Below are 19449 nucleotides of genomic sequence, written 5' to 3'. Positions count from 1 at the left end.
AATAGGAACCGCTCCAGGGGGAAGGTAAACGGCGTTTCCGTGTGCTGGTCTGGTTTGCCAGAAACGGCTTAGTCATGCTGGCCACATGACCCGGAAGCTGTACACCAGCTCCCGCAGCCAGTAAAGCGAGATGAGTACTGCAACCTCAGAGGCGTCTGTGACTGGTCCTAACGGCCAGGGGTCCCTTTACCTTTAAAGACTGACCATTTGCATCGAGCAGTGCCTTACTCTTGCATGTGAAATAATGAAGTCAACTTACCATACTTTAACTTACTAATTGAGCTTATTGGGGCTTTACCACAAAGGCCCTAGTAAACAGAGGGCTAGGAAAAGTCCTAGGCCCATTTCAAAATGAATTTTCACTGGGGGGTAGGGGAACTCAAAAGGACATTTTAAAATCATGCAAAAAAGAAGAAGGCATTTTTAATCTTCAATTAAAAATAATGAAACACATATTTATACAGGATTGCAGCCTGAATTGGTTAAAGGTGCTAACAAGGGACCTCATAAATTTCCAGGCGTATGAGAAAAGTTTATCCCATTCTCCTAGGCTTGACAAGATCAGAGGAGCTGCAGGGGTTTCCCAGTTTCTCTCCATATGCTCAAGTAGAACAAAGGAAAGAATAGAACAACTCTATATCTTAGGTTAAAGGGAGACATGAAACAGAGGAAGGATGTTCCCTCTTATTTATCTTATTCAAATATTTATAGACTGTCTTTCACATAAAATAATAAGTGGTTTGCAACATAACATCAATATAAGTGACAAAAGATACTAAAAATATATGAATAACAAAGATACCATGGCTAGCCAAAATTCCTAATAGAGGCAGCACTAAAAATCAGTGTTCCAGAGTTCCATTGTCACAACTTCTTTAGATAACTATGCTTTGTGTAACCAAATGCATGTATCTTTTAATTTTCTCTCATCTGCCTTCAGCACCAAAATAAAACCCACTAGAAACTGCTGGTTTTAAAACCACCACTCCCTCATTATCTGAATGTTAATATTTCCCAATGCAACTGAGCACTTGTGCAAAACGACAAGCAAGGCACAGGATTTATTTGGCTGCTATAGGTGGTGAACGTGACAGGCAAATAGTTTGATTCCAGATAAAGCTGTCATTCTCACTGATGAGCACATTTCAACATTTCGGGGCAAATGTCAGTAACTTAACTCCCTTGCCTTCCTCTTGGTCTTAGCAGTCTTCGCTTATATACTGTACATACAAAAGCTTAGTTGTAAATTGAAGAAAAAATGGCTATTTGTCGGTCCAAGCGCAGCACTCTGAGGAAAACAGCATTTTCCTTTTAGAAATGCAAGCTCTTCCTTTCAACATCTACTCAATGAGCACAATCTAGCCATAGCCAGTTCCATTCATTTCAACTGAGAGAAGCAAGCATATTCTCAACTCTCCCACCCATTGAACTCAATTGAGTTTAAAGTGCTTAATTAATCTGGACTGCAGAGTGTCCCAAGTCGTTATGAGAAAGAGGGAAAAACCAACTTGAAAGTAAAACTTTAGGAAGTGAAAGTGAATGTCCTTCAATTCTGTAATCATGCTTGCCATTCCTACATCGACTGCACTACCACAGCTGCAAACATTTGGGAAGGATTATCCTTTAATTTAGACAAAAGCAAGCATTCCTTAGGTAAATCAGCACTTCTTTTTTTCTACCATCAGACCCATAAAACCTTTTCACGACACAGATTTCAAGAGAACCCTTTAAGGTTTTAGGATGTCTCCCCTTTTACTAAGTAACAAAATACACCCCATGGTGTCTCATTGACCCCACTCAGCTGTCCTTTGACCTCTTCAATTGTTGTAACCTAACTTCAGGGGCCACAGAACTTGCCTCCCATATCCAAAAAGGCTAATGTTGCTTCCTCCTAGCACCTGGTGAAACAAAATGCAGGGAGCCTTTCTCCCCACCCCCCAGCCCACACTACAGCTACTATGCTCCAGATGTCCCCATCTAAAATCTTTCTGAGAGTTGGCTTGCTGTCTGTGTGGTAACCAAGAAGCAACAATTAAGACCTGGACTATGGCAATGACCCTCTTGTTCATTTGGACCTGAATACTCTGTTGGGCCTCCTGCCCCTAAGGATACAACAGGTCATAAAACAGGAATAGATCTTTGGCCTCTTGGAAATACTAGGGTATTTAAGTACAAGAAACAATAGGAGTCCAATGTTCCGTATAAACGAAGTCAAGCCTCTTCAACTGACCCGTAGCAAGGAAAAGGTCACTGGATTCCTCTTTATTTTCCTTCCACATATTAAAATATCAATCACATACTTTCCCTTCCGTTTCTTTTACCCAGCTCCCCATTTTACATATTTTATATTTCTGAGAGAGCAGAACATAAATCTTGTTTTCATTATATATTTGGCTGAAAGAACCCACAGCTTATGGATTATATCATGAATTTCTAGATAGAAGGAACAAGTGGTGATCTCTATCACAGAATCTCCCATCCTCTTAATACACTAAAAAAAGCCTACCAATGTAGCGTTTGCAGTTGAAAGAATATGTCTGATTTCAATTTGCAAAAATGCACAGTTACAGTTTTCAAATACCATGCCAACTGTTTTTAATTCTTTTCTAGAGTAGACTAGACATAAGTAAACAAAATGGAACTTAAACTAGACAGGAGAGCAGTGCTTCTAGTCAAAAGCTTGCTGACTCAGGCTCAGCCCTTCTGCGTGGAGTTGCACTCACCTTGAAGAAGCAGGTTATTTCAGGGCAAAGCTATAGTGTTGGATGCTAAGGGAGTGGTAGTGTTTTTGTCCCACTTCAGCTGATGTGCCAACTATGCCCATTACTGGGGATGGCAGACCCAGTCATGGTCTTACAAGACCTGGCTGCAGCAAGATTGGATTACCGGAATGTGTTTTACATAGGGTTGCCTCTGAAAACTGTAGGTGGTACAAAAGATGGTGGCTGAACTGTTGATGGAGACTATCTTTTCGGAGCAAATCAAGTGCACTGGCTGTCAGTTTGTTCCCAGGCCTGGTGCTAAGGACTGGAACATATATCTTATTTTATTCTTGTAAAAATAAAAAAAATTCCTTCCAGTAGCACCTTAAAGACCAACTAAGTTAGTTCTTGGTATGAGCTTTCGTGTGCATGCACACTTCTTCAGATATGCACACGAAAGCTCATACCAAGAACTAACTTAGTTGGTCTTTAAGGTGCTACTGGAAGGAATTTTTTTTATTTTGACTATGGCAGACCAACACGGCTACCTATCTACTACTTTATTCTTGTAAATCAATTTCGGGCACCTCTAGCTGCATGAAGAGATCTATAAACACAATGGGCTATACAACTAAGTTTTACTCAGAGCAAGTGCACAACCTAAGTTAGTCATGTTTATTAATTTCAATGAGACTACTCTGAGTAGGACTAGAATTGGACAAAATCTAATCTTCCCTAAACTCAGCTTGACACTTTTAAACAAATACCTTTGGACTTGTATAGAAGAGCAGGCCTGTATGTTCCTGCCCAGATTCTGAGAGCATCAGGATATGCCCTCTTAGCTGTCCAGCTCCCATCTGAAGCACAGGGGGGCATATTTGAGGGCAGCACTCAAATTGTAGAACTCGATTTTACTCTAATGCTCCCTCATTTATGGCACCTCTCTCCGCTGAAAACATTTTGAGTTCGGCAGGACTTTTTTTGAATGCTAGTTCTCCATTTTGTTACTATTTTCTTAGTTTGCTTCTGTAATGATGGTTTTGGGTTTTTCATATATGTATGTGTGATAATAGTTCCCTTTTTGCACTAGGAAGGCAGCATATAAATGTTTATACAAAATAACTGAATCAATATTAAGATAAAGACTAATAATATACAGTGGTACCTCTAAGTTGTGGACTTAATCCATTTCGGGGTGCCATTCACACCCCAAAAAGTCCATAACTAGAGTGCCTCTTCTGCGCATGTGCACAGCGGAATTAAGCGCATCTGCGCATAGCATGCAGATGGCGTCTGCGCATGTGCGGGCGACAAACCCGGAAGTAAACATTTCCGGGGTTGCCACATTCGTAAGCTGAAAGTCCGTAACAAGAGCGGAACACAACATGAGGTATGACTTTATATTGTGTGATATCCAACATTACTCATACGCAGAATACTGACCAGAGGCCCACTGAAATCAATGGCCTTAGGTCCTTAAATCCATTCATTTGTGCGGGTCTGCTTTATAACTAACAATGGATACAAACTGTATCTTGCTTATTACTGGTATTACACATGATTAAAAATATACAAAGCCCATGTTTACTGTCTTTTGTCTAGTAGTTTTGAAATATAAAACAAAAGTTTTGTGCGCAAGACAAAAAACCCCACCTTTTAGTTTGACATTTCAGCAAAAATATTTATGCTTTTTTAAAAAAATAAACCCCAGCATATTCAAAGTTTCAAGACATTTATTGTAACAAATAAGTAACTTGATTCAATGACTAATGGTTTTTACCAGAGTGTAAAGTAACTAGGAATGATACAAGGTTCCACAAGGTCATAAATCGTGATGTTTACGCTCATGTTACAATAACGTCACAGAGGCACACACTAACCTAAGAAGTATGAATTCATGTGCAAATTAAAACTTTGAAAATGATAATGTAATTGAATGCTTCTGAGGAAAATGTCTACGTTAGAAGGCTGAGGGAAAATACATCTTTGTACTTCTCTCACTGCTATTGAAGACGATGAAGTCACCAATGATAAATGCATAATTATACAAGCAGCATTCTGAATGTGAAAATAACACTACCTTTTTGTATTCCTTTCAACCTTTTCTAAATGTATTCATGATGGACGATTGTTCAAAGGTATTCTGCCACTTGATCCAGATTGGCGAAAGTTTTAAAGATCTGTAAAATAAAATAAAAATAGTTTAAAATAATTGAAAATGGCAGCGAACCAATAATATTATTTGTAGCAACAAACAAGCCTGAAAACAAAATTCTCATATGGCAAACCCACTTAGTAGTTGCTCTAATTTTTGCTCCCAGTTATACATTCAGGTCTACTCGTGCTTACTTTGAAGTAGTCACCATTAAAACTCAACAGGGCATGCTTTTGAATAAACAAACATAAGCCTAAATACAGTTTCTTACATAATAATACCCCCCCACAGACAATAATGTACTGGAATATATTTGAATAAATATAACAATAGATTAGTGCAGATCAAACACATTTCTGATAAACAGCAAAACTCCAGAAACAGCTGCTATAATAAAAAAATTGCAATCTCTCACGTTTGAAAACTACTGAAAACACTGAAAAACCAAATATCAAATAAACCACTTCATATGGATCATCAAGCAGCCTTCAGGCAGTTTGTATTTCAATTGAATACAATATGGATACTCCCTTGTGTCAATTTGGCCTAACACAGGGGTGAGTGGTTCTAAATCAAAAGTTCAGAAATGTGAAATGTGTGTTTTCTTTTGGAATCAAATAAAAAGTTTACATTCTCCAGATTTGCTATAGTGAAGACATTTGCTTAAAACATTTTCTAACACTGATGAGCAGGAGAACAGTTTTAATATTTGAGGAGTCAGTTTGCTTTCTAATACACATTTGTCATTATAATTCCATTTGCTACAGTAAAATCTGTAACTTGAAATAAAACCACCTAGTTTTACTCATAGAACTAAAGTTCTGTGCCACTAGAAGATGCCTGAGTTAATGTGCATATTATATGCATATTAGGATGATTAAGAGCAGAGTGAAATTTTATAAATATTTTAACTTTAGTACGCTCAAAAGATTTGTCAGGCAACATTTCCCCTTCATAAAAATACCCGAATTTTGGGAGCATAGGCCCAGATTCGGCTCCCTCTGTCCACCAGTGCAAGGGCTGTTGCGCTAGCATGAGGGCAAAAATTAAGGTTGCACGATATCAAATACAGCACCACAGTTGTAATACCAGAAGCTTGTTGAGCAACAGAAAGGACTGGAACTACAGCAACAATCTGTTATGGAACCAGAGCAAGAACCATAGAGGCGGCTTCCTGAGGCTTCTCTAGGGCAACTAGTATACTGCTAAGTGACCTTAGTGTGACATCAATGCTCTCCCATAGTTTTACAGAAAGAATATTGTTCTTTGTGATAAAAAGGCAACCACTAATTTAAACAATGCCAAAAAACACAACATTCAAGACCTGTATACAGCTGTCATACTGATGCCCCTGTTGTACTGTTTTCGCATGCCATGATAGAAACTCTGCGTAAGAGAAGCTTTTCATTTAAGAGAGAATACTAGAACCTGGAAATCAAATGCTGAATACCAATGACAAGTTCTAAGAAGTGTGCCACAGAGTGAAACTTGCTTTGGAAAAGCCAGTGTGGTGTAGGGGTTAAAGTGTCAGGACCTGGGAGACCAGAGTTCAAATCCCCACTCAGCTATGAAGCTCATTGGGTGACCTTCAACCAGTCACTCTTTCTCTGTCTAATCAACCTCACAGTGTTATTGAGAGAATGAAATGGAAAGGAGGTGAGTCAATGCTACTCCTTGTGGTTCTTGGAAAAAAGGTTGGATGAAAACTCAGTAATGAAAGAAAAAAATAGAAGTCCATCACTAATCTGCATTCATAGACTGCCGACACAAGCGTAAGCATACTTGCATTAAAATGATTCTGATTAAATCCTTGGGAGTGGATACCACATAACCATCTATCATGTGGTAACATAGAAACTCCCTGCGTGGATGGTTTTAACCACATGGAAAAACAATTGTCTGTAGAAATCAGCTACACTCTCTGCTAAGCTTTGCCAAGATTTCTGAGTGGTTGCAGAAGTGTGGGAAAACTCAACGTAAAAGTGTGCCCAGACTGCATGGTTCAAGCCATTAAACAATCCATTTTTAAAGTCACCATCACCATGTGGTCATGTAATTTCCCCCTGCTTTCCATGAAGCATGGCATATTGGGAACATTATTATTATTATTATTATTAGTAGTAGTAGTAGTAGTAGTATACTACCCTTCATCCAAAGATCACAGGGTGTTTCACAACATAAAAATACAAAACGAGAATACCAAATACATAATAAAACGAACACCAACCAATAACACCCTCCCACAAACACTATTTATTATCTAATCGAGCAACGTACAGCTGTCTCCAGGAGTCCAAACACATTTCCTTTTGTCTTTCAACCTAGTTGCTGACAATGGAACATGACCTTGAGATGTAGTTCCATTAATTATATCTTATTGGGTAGGTTTTCTATAATTATTATTTTTGGGTGGACTGTGTCCTATAAGCAGAACAGCTTGATTTTCAAGCAGCACACAATTTAAAAATCATGCCAATAGTATAGTGCTGAGGAACTGGAGGCAGAATACTGTAAAAACAGAGACTTTGACTGCTTTCCACAGCTTCCCAAAAAGTATGGTGCTAAGAATAATTTAAGACTCTAGTTTCCCAGTAGAGTAGGAGACAGGTCTGCCACTATCACACAAAAGAGCCTGGGATCAAGTCAGTCACACTAAACTCTTTATTTGCCCCATTTTCAGTGCTCGCACTCTCTCTCTTGCTCTCTCTCTCTTTCTCTTTCTAAGGTGCACCAACTTTCCACACTGCCAACTTTTAAAACTACTGCAAACACGAGACGGACATCGAAGTTTGGTTTTTTGACCAACTGCAGAACCCTGCAAAGACTTTACTTATTATTATTTACTATTTTTGAAGTCCACAATACAGTTCCTTCAGGGCAGAAATCACTATTTTTGGGGCCACGTGCTGAACATTTCACCTGCTAGTAATGACATCTTTGTATTTTCTTCTAATTACACTCAAAGCTAAGACCTTTGGCCCTGGGCCACAGACCTCTATTCAAGCTGCACACATTCTCTTAAGCACCCTGATCCTTTGTTGTCATTCTCAGTCTTTCATCTATTATTTACATCCATTGAGAAGGGAGCTACTCTACCATTTGTGAAGCTTTAAAGCTTCTAATCATCTTAATTTCTTTGCCTTTTCTACCCCTGCTTCCCCCACCCCACAACACAGCAAGCAATTTGACAGAGTCGTTTATTCAAGCCAACAGTTTTGACACCTCCAAAAGCTTGTCAAAAGTAGAAGAGCACTCTCATCTGCTCTTATGAGACAGCTTCAGCACCAGCAGTTTAAAAAATAAAAAAAAAATCATTTTCATTCCGTAAGACATATCAAACACAATTAAGCTTCACTAAGAAATCACGGAGGTAGCTTTTGAATTGAAACAACGGGGAGCAATTCCAAATGTTTACAATTTAAACGCTTTCTTTCTTCTGAAAGCACGAGTGCTAATGATATAATCAGGCAAAACTTCCTATTAAACTAAGCAACTAACAAAACCCTATCGCTTTTTTCTCGAAGAAGGAAGAAAATCAGGCAACACTTTGAACCACGAAGTAGAGTTGTCTAGGCTCTTTCTTTCCTTCTTTTTTTGGAAAGGGCTTGAAGAGTATGGCCTAATGCATATCACACATGCACAAAACACAACATTAAAAAATACCATGCTGTTTCAGTGCTATAGAATAAAGAGTCTATTTTCCTATACAGAGAGACAATCACAGTTCTGACTCTCCTGCTGATGGCAAAATACAAATAAAAAAGCTGATGAGATTGTTTTTTACCATGATTTTGATGACCAGCTCTGATTCTTACACCTACTAAAAAGTCTTGATGACAACATATGATCCACCTTGGTGCTTTGTTTTGGTACTGCCTTCCTTCCTAACTGTGCTTCCTTGTTGCCTGCCTGCTCTGAAAGCCTCCAGCCCCTTTGTCTTTTCTTATTTTCACCATTTGCTTCAACTAGCAGTCCACTTGAGACTCATCCATCTTATACATCCTCAAGTGACAGATGCTCTTAGAAATGACCATACTGCTGCATGAACAAAAGATAACATCACCTCTAAGAACTCAAGGGAGAAATACAACAGCAACCTTAACACTGCGTTCTTCTGATGGTTGCCACATCGTAAACCTCTCAGAAGTGAAACAAGAAAAGCAGTTGTACAGAGAAAACAATTTAGTAATAATTTGAATGACACTTTCGAACTTTGCATTTTTCATACACTTATGTTGTACAATTTATAAGAAAAAGGCTGAGATCCATGCAATTCATCCACTCTGTGAATTGCACTTTAAAACAGAGGACAACCTCAATAGGAACCCAAATACACATTTTCAGGTAATCACTTTGTTTCAATGCAAGAAGTAATGGAGAATGATGTGTATTTACTAATATGCACACAAAGTATGGAGATTAATAGTAAAAAAAACCTTGAAAATAAAATTTATTTAAGAGCTAGAACTGTTAAATACATCTGAAGTACGGTTCAGCTGACTTTGAAGAGATTTTGTTCTTGTATACATTTTAGAGCAGATGTTTGTTTGTTTGAAATTAAAGAGACAACAGCAGACCCAGAACATAATCATACCATGTACATTCTCTCTAGTCTTTAAACATTTGCTCATAAGTGCAATTAGTCATTACACAATGTGTAGCTTGGGATGTAAAAAAGAAAGATAAAAGAAAGAAAAGGATGCTGTGAATAGCTATAAATCACTTCTCTAACAAAGGAAGGTCATATTAAGATCTCCCAGCAACAAACTAATGAGACGCCACATATGAAAACAGTCATTCCTCTCTACTAAGAGAAAACTATGGACTGCAAGTACTCATTTCTTTCTAGGGAAAGGGTCAATTTTATTTCCTCCCAGTCAAATTATAAATGCAGAACAACCTTTGCTAGATAACAGGGTTACTTACTCCTCAAAACAACAAAGGGGGGAAAAATCAATATTGATTATGATGAGGAAACAAGGGGAAAACAGTATTGTTGAAAGGAATGGATCAATTGGTCCAACATTTTTAATGAATTATACATTTGTGCGATTCCAACATACCATTTGGCACCATATGCATCAGTTAAGTCCCTAATGAGTTCCAAACAGAAAACAAAGTAAGAGCCCTAAACACATGGTCAAATACAGTGGTGCCCCGCAAGACGAATGCCTTGCAAGACGAAAAACTCGCTAGACGAAAGGGTTTTTCAGTTTTGCGTTGCTTCGCTAGACGAATTTCCCTATGGGCTTGCTTCGCAAGACAAAAACGTCTTGCATTTTTTTTTAAAGCCGCTTGAAGAGGCGCAGTTGCGACGGATCGTGCTTCGCAAGATGAAAAACATCGCAAGACGAAAAGACTTGCGGAACAAATTATTTCCGTCTTGCGAGGCACCACTGTATTGACCTTGTTCAGACATAAAGCTAAACCATAGGCTTGTTTACTCTTCCTCCCCTGCCAATGCTCCTATGAGGGAGTTTGGAAGCTCTCCCCCCCCCCAACGTAGAGTAGCTACATGTAGTTTATCATAACATCCAGAGCTCAACAAAATGCAGTGTGTTGAAGTAGGCCAACTTCAAAGTATAAGTTATGAAGCTGTCTTGTCTCAACAAACTATAGTTAAGATTAACCATAGTTTAGGGTCCAGATGATATGATAAACTGTGGTTAATCTAAAAGAGAAACAGAAACTTCCAGTCTCCTCCTTGCACCCTGAAGAGGGAAGGGTGGCTTGCATGAATCTGAGGCACACTTGATGCTAATTTTACATCTCAATGCAGCCACTAAGTTTAAAGATTTCTTTCATTCCAAGCCTTATAAAGAACAAGTATAACAGCAAATTACACATTCATAAATGTTTTGGGGATCAAAAACACCTGCAACTTAAGGAAAATGCAAAGTAAAGTAGGAGTGGAGGGTATTATGAAACACTGTAATTTTTAAATGATTTTTTATTAAACTTTCCGAAAGAGAGAGAAAATATTATCAGCAAAAAAAAACCCAAGGAAGCATATATCAGTAACATATACAACTACATTAATGGAGTAATTGAACACTGAACACTAAGGAATTGGACCAACCAGGTAAGGACTAAATAAGCAAAGAAAGACATGCAAGACACGATCTCCGTATTCCATCTTTTAGCCTAGCAGCAACTACACTTTGCAATTCCCTGCCTATTGATATCAGGAAGGGGCACTGGAAGGGGGGCAGGGGGAGCACAACACCCCAGCACCATTGGGGAGGGGGGGTGCCATCGTGGCCGGGCCCTCCCAGACATGCACTGTGCACCCCCCACTGCACCAGGCACCATACCCCCAGGATGCACGCCCCACACCCCCGGGATGCACACCCCGCCCCCCATGGGCGACGTGGCACACACCCGGGATGCATGCCACGCCCCACGGAGCAGCATGCCATGCCCCCATCTGTTCTCCACCCCCGGTGCCGGAGCATGCAGCTTCGCCACTGGGAAGGCGTCATCAGATCCTGGTTCCAAATCCATTCTTTTTTAGACAAGCCTACACAGATATCTAGAATTCTGATGTTTTTTAGTTTATTGCTGGTTTTAATTTTCTGAACAGATTTTTAAAATTATTTTTGTAAAATACATTGAAGGTTTTGTTTCGCTTTTACAATCAAGTGGCATATAACTTTTATTAAGTGAATGAATGATTCTACAGACATTCCCAAGAAAGACAGGAAAAGAACATATTCCCGGGTGCCCCTGCTTCAATCAAAGCTTCAAGCAATACTAGGGAGTTAAATATCACTATCACTAAGTATTTTGAATGAGTTCCCCTCCCCTTATATTTGCATCAACAGAGGGATTAGCAAATTATGTCCAATTATGTGCTATATAGCCCTTTGTAGGCCTGCTTCCCATGCAGACATAGCATGGCATCCTTCAAAAGAAGAGGTAGAAAAACTTGTTCCCTTAAAATAAGCAAGGTAGCCTTTGGTTGACAGAGTGCAAACATGCAAACATTTTAGATTAATCCAGAGAAATTGTAGAAGCTAAGTGGTCACTGGCCAGTTACTGACATGCTCAGATTAGACTGTCATGAAGAGCAACTTTACTCAGAAGTAAGTATTGAGGTTCAATGAGATTTCCCCCCTAGTAAATGTGATTAGGATGAAGCTGAAGTTTGCCAGTAATTATATGGGTAAGTAGAGAGACTGGTTCAGCTTCCTTCTGAAAGTAATCACAGCAGATTAGTACTTCTTGGTCTAAAAAGTCCACCTTTTATGTATTATCATGATCCAACATAGGTCGAAAACTTTAGGGTTGTTTCATGACAACAGAGGCATAGTAAACACTCAGTATTAGTAGCAAGAGACCCAGGCTAAATTAGTTTCTCCAGGCAAATGAGAAGCCTTTAAATTAAATTTCCCAGGCAACAAATATTAAATTAGACACTCTTTGAAACAGGAGAGGTTCTGAAATGAAAACACCCCCCCCCAAAAAAAAAACTTTGACCAGCTATGGTGGTTTAATATTTTAAAACAGATTAAAAATCATACACTGTACAACATAATCCTATGCACATTTGTATGGAAGTAGCTTCCCCTATGTGCCTTGTTAGTGTGCACAGAATTCTTCAAAACATAAATTATGTTATTTGCATTTTAGTTTATTGGCAGTTACATTATAAACTACCATTGCTTTCCAGTTAAGTCATACACTACTATCTCTGCAGAGGGAGGGGAGAAGAAATTTGATTCAGTTCACATTTCACACTGTTTGAAAGAATATTTGAACTGAATCACAGCCAGTCTTGGAAATTCACATTTCTCTGAACTTTGCAATGCAGCTTTCCAGCCATGTAATGTGTACAAAAAGCAACGTCCAGGGTGAAGTGTGCATACAAATGTGTATGTTAGTGAAAACAACATACATTAACTTACCGCTTTTAAAAATGCATATTAGTCAAAACTGCATATAAAATGTGCAGATTTTGGCACATGTGTATGGATAAATTTGTACTAAAATGTTGATGGATTTTCATGATGATTTTTAAAAAACAAATAAATTCCACCTTGTTGCAAAATTTAAGACTGAAAAATGAGAACTGAAAAGGAACAGATTTGTTCATTCCTCCTGGGGGACTTTGGTGTGCACATGATGCTCTATGGAAAGCTGAGACTTCCTCATTTCCTTTGATATCAAGGAATACTCTGCAGACTATATAGGACTTAGTAATCATTGACATTGAAGAGAATGGGTCAGCCGTTTCTTGCACATAGTTCAGGGTGCACCTTTGAAGGTTAAATTATGTACTACTCTATCCGCAAGGGCCTTTTCCTCAATATCACAGAAGTCTACAATTAACATGGGTATCTTTTTTAAAAAAAGAAAGATGTTAGTATCTATTTTGTTATAAGGGCAACAATGGCGTAATATTTTACTATGCTATTCTTACAAACAACTCGGCTTAAAGTTAGTTTTGTCCTGATTAAAGTTTCCCATTTCTTTGGTGCCCACTGTAACCCTAACCCTAACCCTATTTCTGGTGTTCATAGTATTTTATTGCATTTGCAACAGCTTCTCAACATATATTCAAAACATGGATATTGATTAATTATCCCCACAGCCAAAGAAGGCACAATCAGCAGGCTGATCCAAACTCATTTCTTTATTCTACAGGAACCTTTTATTAAAAAAAAAAAAGTTGCCAGAACTGGAACATGACCTTGAAATGACAACTTCCATTGACCGATGTCTTATTCGGTGGTTTTTTTTTTAAAAAAAAAAACACCACACACCCAACAACAGCCCATTAAATTAACTACTTTTAAACACAATAGGATCAATATGAATGCAGAAAAAGTACACCCCATGGCAAGTTCTTATTGCATGATTGATCAAAAACAAAATAAAAACACCCTGTAGCTTTCCAGATCACAGTCAGTGCCAAAAAATCCACCCAGGAAAAAAATCCATCAAAATGAAACTCTGAAAGGGCTTTTCCCTCACCAACCTATTTGCACTTCAAAAACTCCTTAAGTCCCTTCAGCTAAACCCCAGGGTTTAAAACACTGCAAAAATACAAGAGGGTTTGGTGTCATTTATCTTCCTTTTGGCCTCTGGTCAGAGCTGTAAAGTCTGCCAACTTCGGAAAAGAAAAAAGAGAGAGAGAGAGAGAGAGAGAGAGAGAGAGAGAGAGAGAGAGAACAGTCTTTGTATATAACCCATTTTGTTTCAAAGAAAAGTTCCAGACTAGAGTCTTGCACAATTTGTCTCTTTAAATCTAATCTACAATTAAGAGCTATTTGTAAACCAGAATGTTCCTAATTAAGCACTGGAAACCCATAGAATTAAAACTGTGTAACCTTTTATATACGTAAGAACAGGTTCTTTCCATGTCCTACATATTATGTTGTTCTTGTTTAGTCGTTTAGTCCGACTCTTCGTGACCCCCAGTGCTTTTTTCTTCTTCTGGGGGGACGCAGGGGTATGCATACCCCTAAACATTTTGTGAATCTAAGTTTGGCTTCATTGAGGGGCAGTATTTCAATATGAGTAGGAAAATGAGAGTATCCCTAAACATTTCTTTAAGAAAAAAGCACTGATTATATCGTAGAATGAATCAGATTTTTAGTACATACAAAGTCACTTAAACTAACAACATGCCCTATACTAGGCAATGCACAGAATGCATTTCAAATTTTTGCTAAGATGCACATACAATTTCAAGGGAAATGGAAATTTTATGCACCGCAGGCATCTTCTTAAACAACTGTCAGGGCACAACAACTCTATTTATATGTCTTACCCATATTATCAGATATATCCTATAACTGAATTCTTTTGAGTGGTTTTCAAAGCAAAGCACTGTGGTTTGACCAAAATCTAGCTCTAGTGATTAATGATGATGCCCAGGAAATACAGTGAATATCAAAGTTACATTCTTTCCAATATGAGAATTAAAACAAGCAACAGCAAACCTTAACGTTTATTTTCACTGAAGCCACCACTTTGCTGTAATTAACCCCCCCCAACTCTTGAACCACCTTAACCTGGAAGTAAGACCCGCTGATTTCAACAGAATTTGCTTTCAAGTAAACACAGTTTGTATCAGTTTTGCGTTAGACAAAAGTAATTCCCAGTGTGCTCAGTGTTCTTACTCCTTAGTACACAGGATTGCAGTCAAATTCAAAGTTTTCCACGGCTAAAAACACCAAACCGGCATCAATAAAAGAGTAAAATGATTCGTTTTATCCATCTTGCTGTAAAAGTGCTTTGAATGGCTGATTATTCTCAAGATTATTTTCAAACTGGATTGCTACATTCACCTTCTTTTAAAAAGACCACATTTCACAACCAATGTCCCTTATTTCAGAAAGCCACAGCCTGACAAGGGTCCTAATAAACTGTGGTGCTGTGGAAATTTCCTCAATTTTAGAGGTATGCCTTTTGGCTAATAAATTCTAAAGAGTTGAGAATCAAACACAATGAGAAGGAACACACAGCGTTTAAGTTCATGTTTTTCAAAATGTGGCAAAGAAAAGAAAACACACAAAAAGCTATCCTGCAGATTCACCAGCGACTAGGGTGGCAGGCCCTGGTCTAATTCCCTAATAAAAGCTCATGACAACCTGCAGAGCCCAGGAGCGCAAATCACATTAGTGGGAGATACCAGATGACCAAAGAAAAGCACTGGGGGCCTGGTAAAACTAGTAAACAAAAGGCAACATTCCAGATAAATACCATTGCTAGAATTAGCATTGTGAGATCCCTGAATCTGATAATACAAAAACAGATTAGGTGCTGGCAACAAAAGAATAAAATTGGGAACAAAGGGGTCATTCTGACACATCAAGAAATGATCTTCATTAACCCAGCGCACATTTACTGTGCAGCATTAGAAGCAATGAAACTGTGATGACACCAAGACTCATGAGACATTACTGGAGGTAACACTTTCTTTACTGCATCCAATTTACCAGGCAATTTGGTCCCTTTCCCTTTTAAACTTTGTGACAATTTAAAGACCTGTAATGGTTTTAAGATTTGCTGTCCAGCTCATTGCAATTTACTGTCTGACACTCAACTGTGCAGTTCCAGAATGAGGTGATTTACAAGTCTCACAAATAAACCTTTTGCTATCTTACAGTATAAGTTAATAACACTGGTTTTTGTTATATAAGCAAATTATCCTTCTACCATTCATGGGGCATTTATGTTTGACTCCTATAGAAATCAAGCATGCTTAACCAAGCCTTCTTCTTCTTTGGTGATCACTCGTAGCTGAGTAAGATTGTCTTCCATAAACACGGTTTTAACAATGAGTCTGTAAGTGACTGTGGAGGCCAGTTCTGGATCCACACATCCTTCCACAGTGGGGACATTAGTTTCCAGACAGAAGTTTATCATGGTGTGGATTTGCCAAGCGTGCCTTCCTCTTACCACGTTTCTCGCTTGCGTCCTGAGTTTAAGTGTCTTCAAAGCCCATGACACCTTTGGTAAAGGCTGTTCTCCAACTGGAGCGCTCGCAGGCCAGTGTTTCCCAGTTGTCAGTGTTTATACTACTTTTTATATATCTATAGATTTGCCTTGAGACAGTCTTTAAACCTCTTTTGTTGACCACCAGCATTACACTTTCCATTTTTAAGTCTGAAATAGAGTAGTTGCTTTGGAAGACGATCATGCATCCGCACAACATGACCAGTCCAACGAAGTTGATGTTGAAGAATCACTGCTTCAACACTGGTGATCTTTGCTTCTTCCAGTACAGTGGCTCCCAGCCTTTTAGACATAACCAAAATGGCTTGTTGTGGTGTGACGCATAAGAGTTATTGTCGCTAGAAATACAGACCTTAGGTCTTTGGCTGCCATCAGTTTCATACATTTTAATGGCAAAAATGTGCTCCAGACCACTATTCATGTGGACCTCTTCACCGTTTTGCTTATGGGAATGCAAGAACACCAACTGTCTGTTTTCAGAATATTGCTTAACAAGCGATAAAATATATTATAAAACATATTGTAAAAACGCATGGAGACACAAGTGTGTAGTTTGTGAAAGGTTCGTAGAGTTGTTAGGAGAGCCCTATTTCCCCTCACAGAGCTACAATTCCCAAAGGGGTTTAACAACCTCTCTTCCCAGGGAACTCTGGGAATTGTAGCTCTGTGAGAATAGGGCTCTCCTAACAAGGGATGTGGGTGGTGCTGTGGGTTAAACCACAGAGCCTAGAACTTGCCAATCAGAAGGTCGGCGGTTCGAATCCCCGCAGCAGGGTGAGCTCCCGTTGTTCAGTCTCTGCTCCTGCCAACCTAGCAGTTCAAAAGCACGTCAAAGTGCAAGTAGATAAATAGGTACCAATCTGGCAGGAAGGTAAACGGCATTTCCGTGCGCTGCTCTGGTTCACCAGAAGTGGCTTAGTCATGCTGGCCACATGACCCAGAAGCTGTATGCCGGCTCCCACGGCTAATAAAGCGAGATGAGTGCCGCAACCCAAGAGTCGGCCACAACTGGACCTAATGGTCAGGGGTCCCTTTACCTTTACCTTTAACAATCATTATAGCATGCCAATGAAAGTTCTCAGAGGTATTCACCATACCAGTTAAGGACTAAAAGTTATAATTATTTTGGGTTAACTTATAAAGCCAATGACCCACTTGAACAGGCTTTGCAACTCATTTGTGGATCACGACACACAGGTTGGAAAACACTGCCTTAGGGTGTAGTAATAATTTATGTAGCAATCAGGGCCAACCTATGCATGAAGTGGAAGTGGGGTGAAGCAGCTGCCTCTGGTGGTGGAAGCCCACAAGGCCCACAAGGCCCACAAGGCCCACCTGCCCTTCTGCTTCTGCTGCCAGAAGCAGCGTTGGCACCAATTTCCAGAGCTATCTTGCTCAAATCTTGTGAGAGGTCATGCAGCGCGAGAGATCTTGCAAGATTTTGGCAAATTAACTCACATTAGAAATTAATATTTTAGATGTCAGCAATATTTGCAATAGAATGTATAATTTTTCATTTCAGGGAAACTTGAGATAGATTTTGTTTTGGGCTTTTAAAAATTGCCAGAAGGACATAAATCACCTATTCCTGTTAAACTAATTAAAAGCAATTAAACTCTAACAGTGTGTTCCTAAAGAAGTAACTTGAGGAAGCAGCCATAACTCAATGGTAGAACACATGCTTGGCATGCAAGCAGGGCCAGTCAAAGACAGTTTGGTGCCCAAGGTGAAACATAAAATGACATCCCCCTTCCAGGGAAAATGGTGTGAGTGAACATCTATATCAGGAACAAGGTAGAACTAAAGATCTACACGGGGAACAAGGGTGGGAAGAGACCAGCAATGCCTCCTATTCGCTGAAAGGCTGCTGTAAAGGCGGCGGCGGTGGCAGCAGCAGCAGCAGCAGCAGCAGCAGCAGCAGCAGCAGGCAATGCATTCCTCAGAGAACAGCTCTGCTGCCCCTATGAATCCTGCCACCCGAGACAGGTGCCTCATCTTGCCTCATGTGTGAGCCGGCCCTACATTAAAGTCCAAGGAAAATCCCTGATATCTCCAGATAAGGTTATTGGCAATCAGCATAGAGCCTTCTGCAGATAATACTTAGCTAGATGAACCAGGGGTCTGATTCAGTATAAAGGCAGCTTCCTGGATCTCTTGTGTTATTCCTTGTCTAAGTACCAATCAGTTCAATGATGTCTATTCTTAGGTAAATTGATATAGGATTGCAACCCAAGTGGCTTATTTTAAGCATATAGAAATCTTTTTCTTAAAAAGTTAGTTCAATATTTCTTAATATAGAATTGGATTTTTCTAAATAGCTAAACCAAAATCAATATATAGGACTACAACAGCTGAACTCAACTGCTAACATCCTTAGACGAAGCTGGATCTGCTTCTAATTTAATTTGCGGGATAAAAATAGACAAGCATAAATATTTTGCATCTATATACCCATACTATATATCCAACCCACATCCTGTCTGTCCTTACAATATGAAATACAAGCTGTCCTAATATTCAGAGATGCAACTGGTTGTGGGGCAGAAATGGAAGCCAAGACAATATAATTGTTTATGCTGTTAGCACCAGCAACCTTCCCTTTCAGATGTTTGCTGGCAATGTTTGCTGGCGTTCACCTCAGCTTGGAAGCAATTGTTCCAAAAGTAATATCAACCTTAACTGCAGAACCACCCACTGTGTTGAGAGTGCCATTTTTGCTGGGCTGGTGGCGGGAGGAGGGCAGGTAGTGAAGAAAAAATAGTGTATTCCATATCTAAAGCAAGGAAGAGAAACTTCCTTCAATTCAAAGTCAAACTTTTCAAGTTGGTGACACACTTTTTGGACATGCAACATTTCACGATACAGTAATTCAGTTTTGCATCATTTAGCGACACAGTAATTCAGCTTTACTAGCAAACCAGAAGTTAACCTAACCCTTTCCAGCCCCAGGAAGAGTGTGGGGAGCATTTGTCCAACACATCTACACACTGCAGCCGACACACTAACATGTCACAACAGACAGTTTGGAAAGCTCTTGCTGTAGCCTGATCTAATGTGGCCTCTAAGAAGCTGCTATTGCTTAGTCCAGGTACCTTAGTGCCTTGTTAAAGCTACTGAAGCATCAAT

The 19449-nt window shown here is 39.3% G+C and overlaps 1 protein-coding gene across 13 annotated transcripts in view; it reads right to left on the bottom strand.

Moving 5' to 3' along the window:
- GREB1L (GREB1 like retinoic acid receptor coactivator) overlaps positions 1–19449 on the bottom strand; it is a 163473-nt gene that overhangs the window by 81399 nt on the left and 62625 nt on the right. For all 13 annotated transcript variants that reach the window (XM_082235090.1, XM_082235085.1, XM_082235093.1 and 10 more), the window contains one exon: positions 4783–4882. The gene's annotated coding sequence lies outside the window, so the exon portion shown is untranslated. The remainder of the gene's footprint in view (positions 1–4782; positions 4883–19449) is intronic.

Source organism: Podarcis vaucheri (assembly GCF_965113315.1).
Source record: "Podarcis vaucheri genome assembly, chromosome: 8".
NCBI classification, from domain to species: Eukaryota; Metazoa; Chordata; class Lepidosauria; order Squamata; family Lacertidae; genus Podarcis; species Podarcis vaucheri.
The sequence above is the reverse complement of the archived record's forward strand: the minus strand, read 5'-3'. Positions and strand labels throughout refer to the sequence as shown.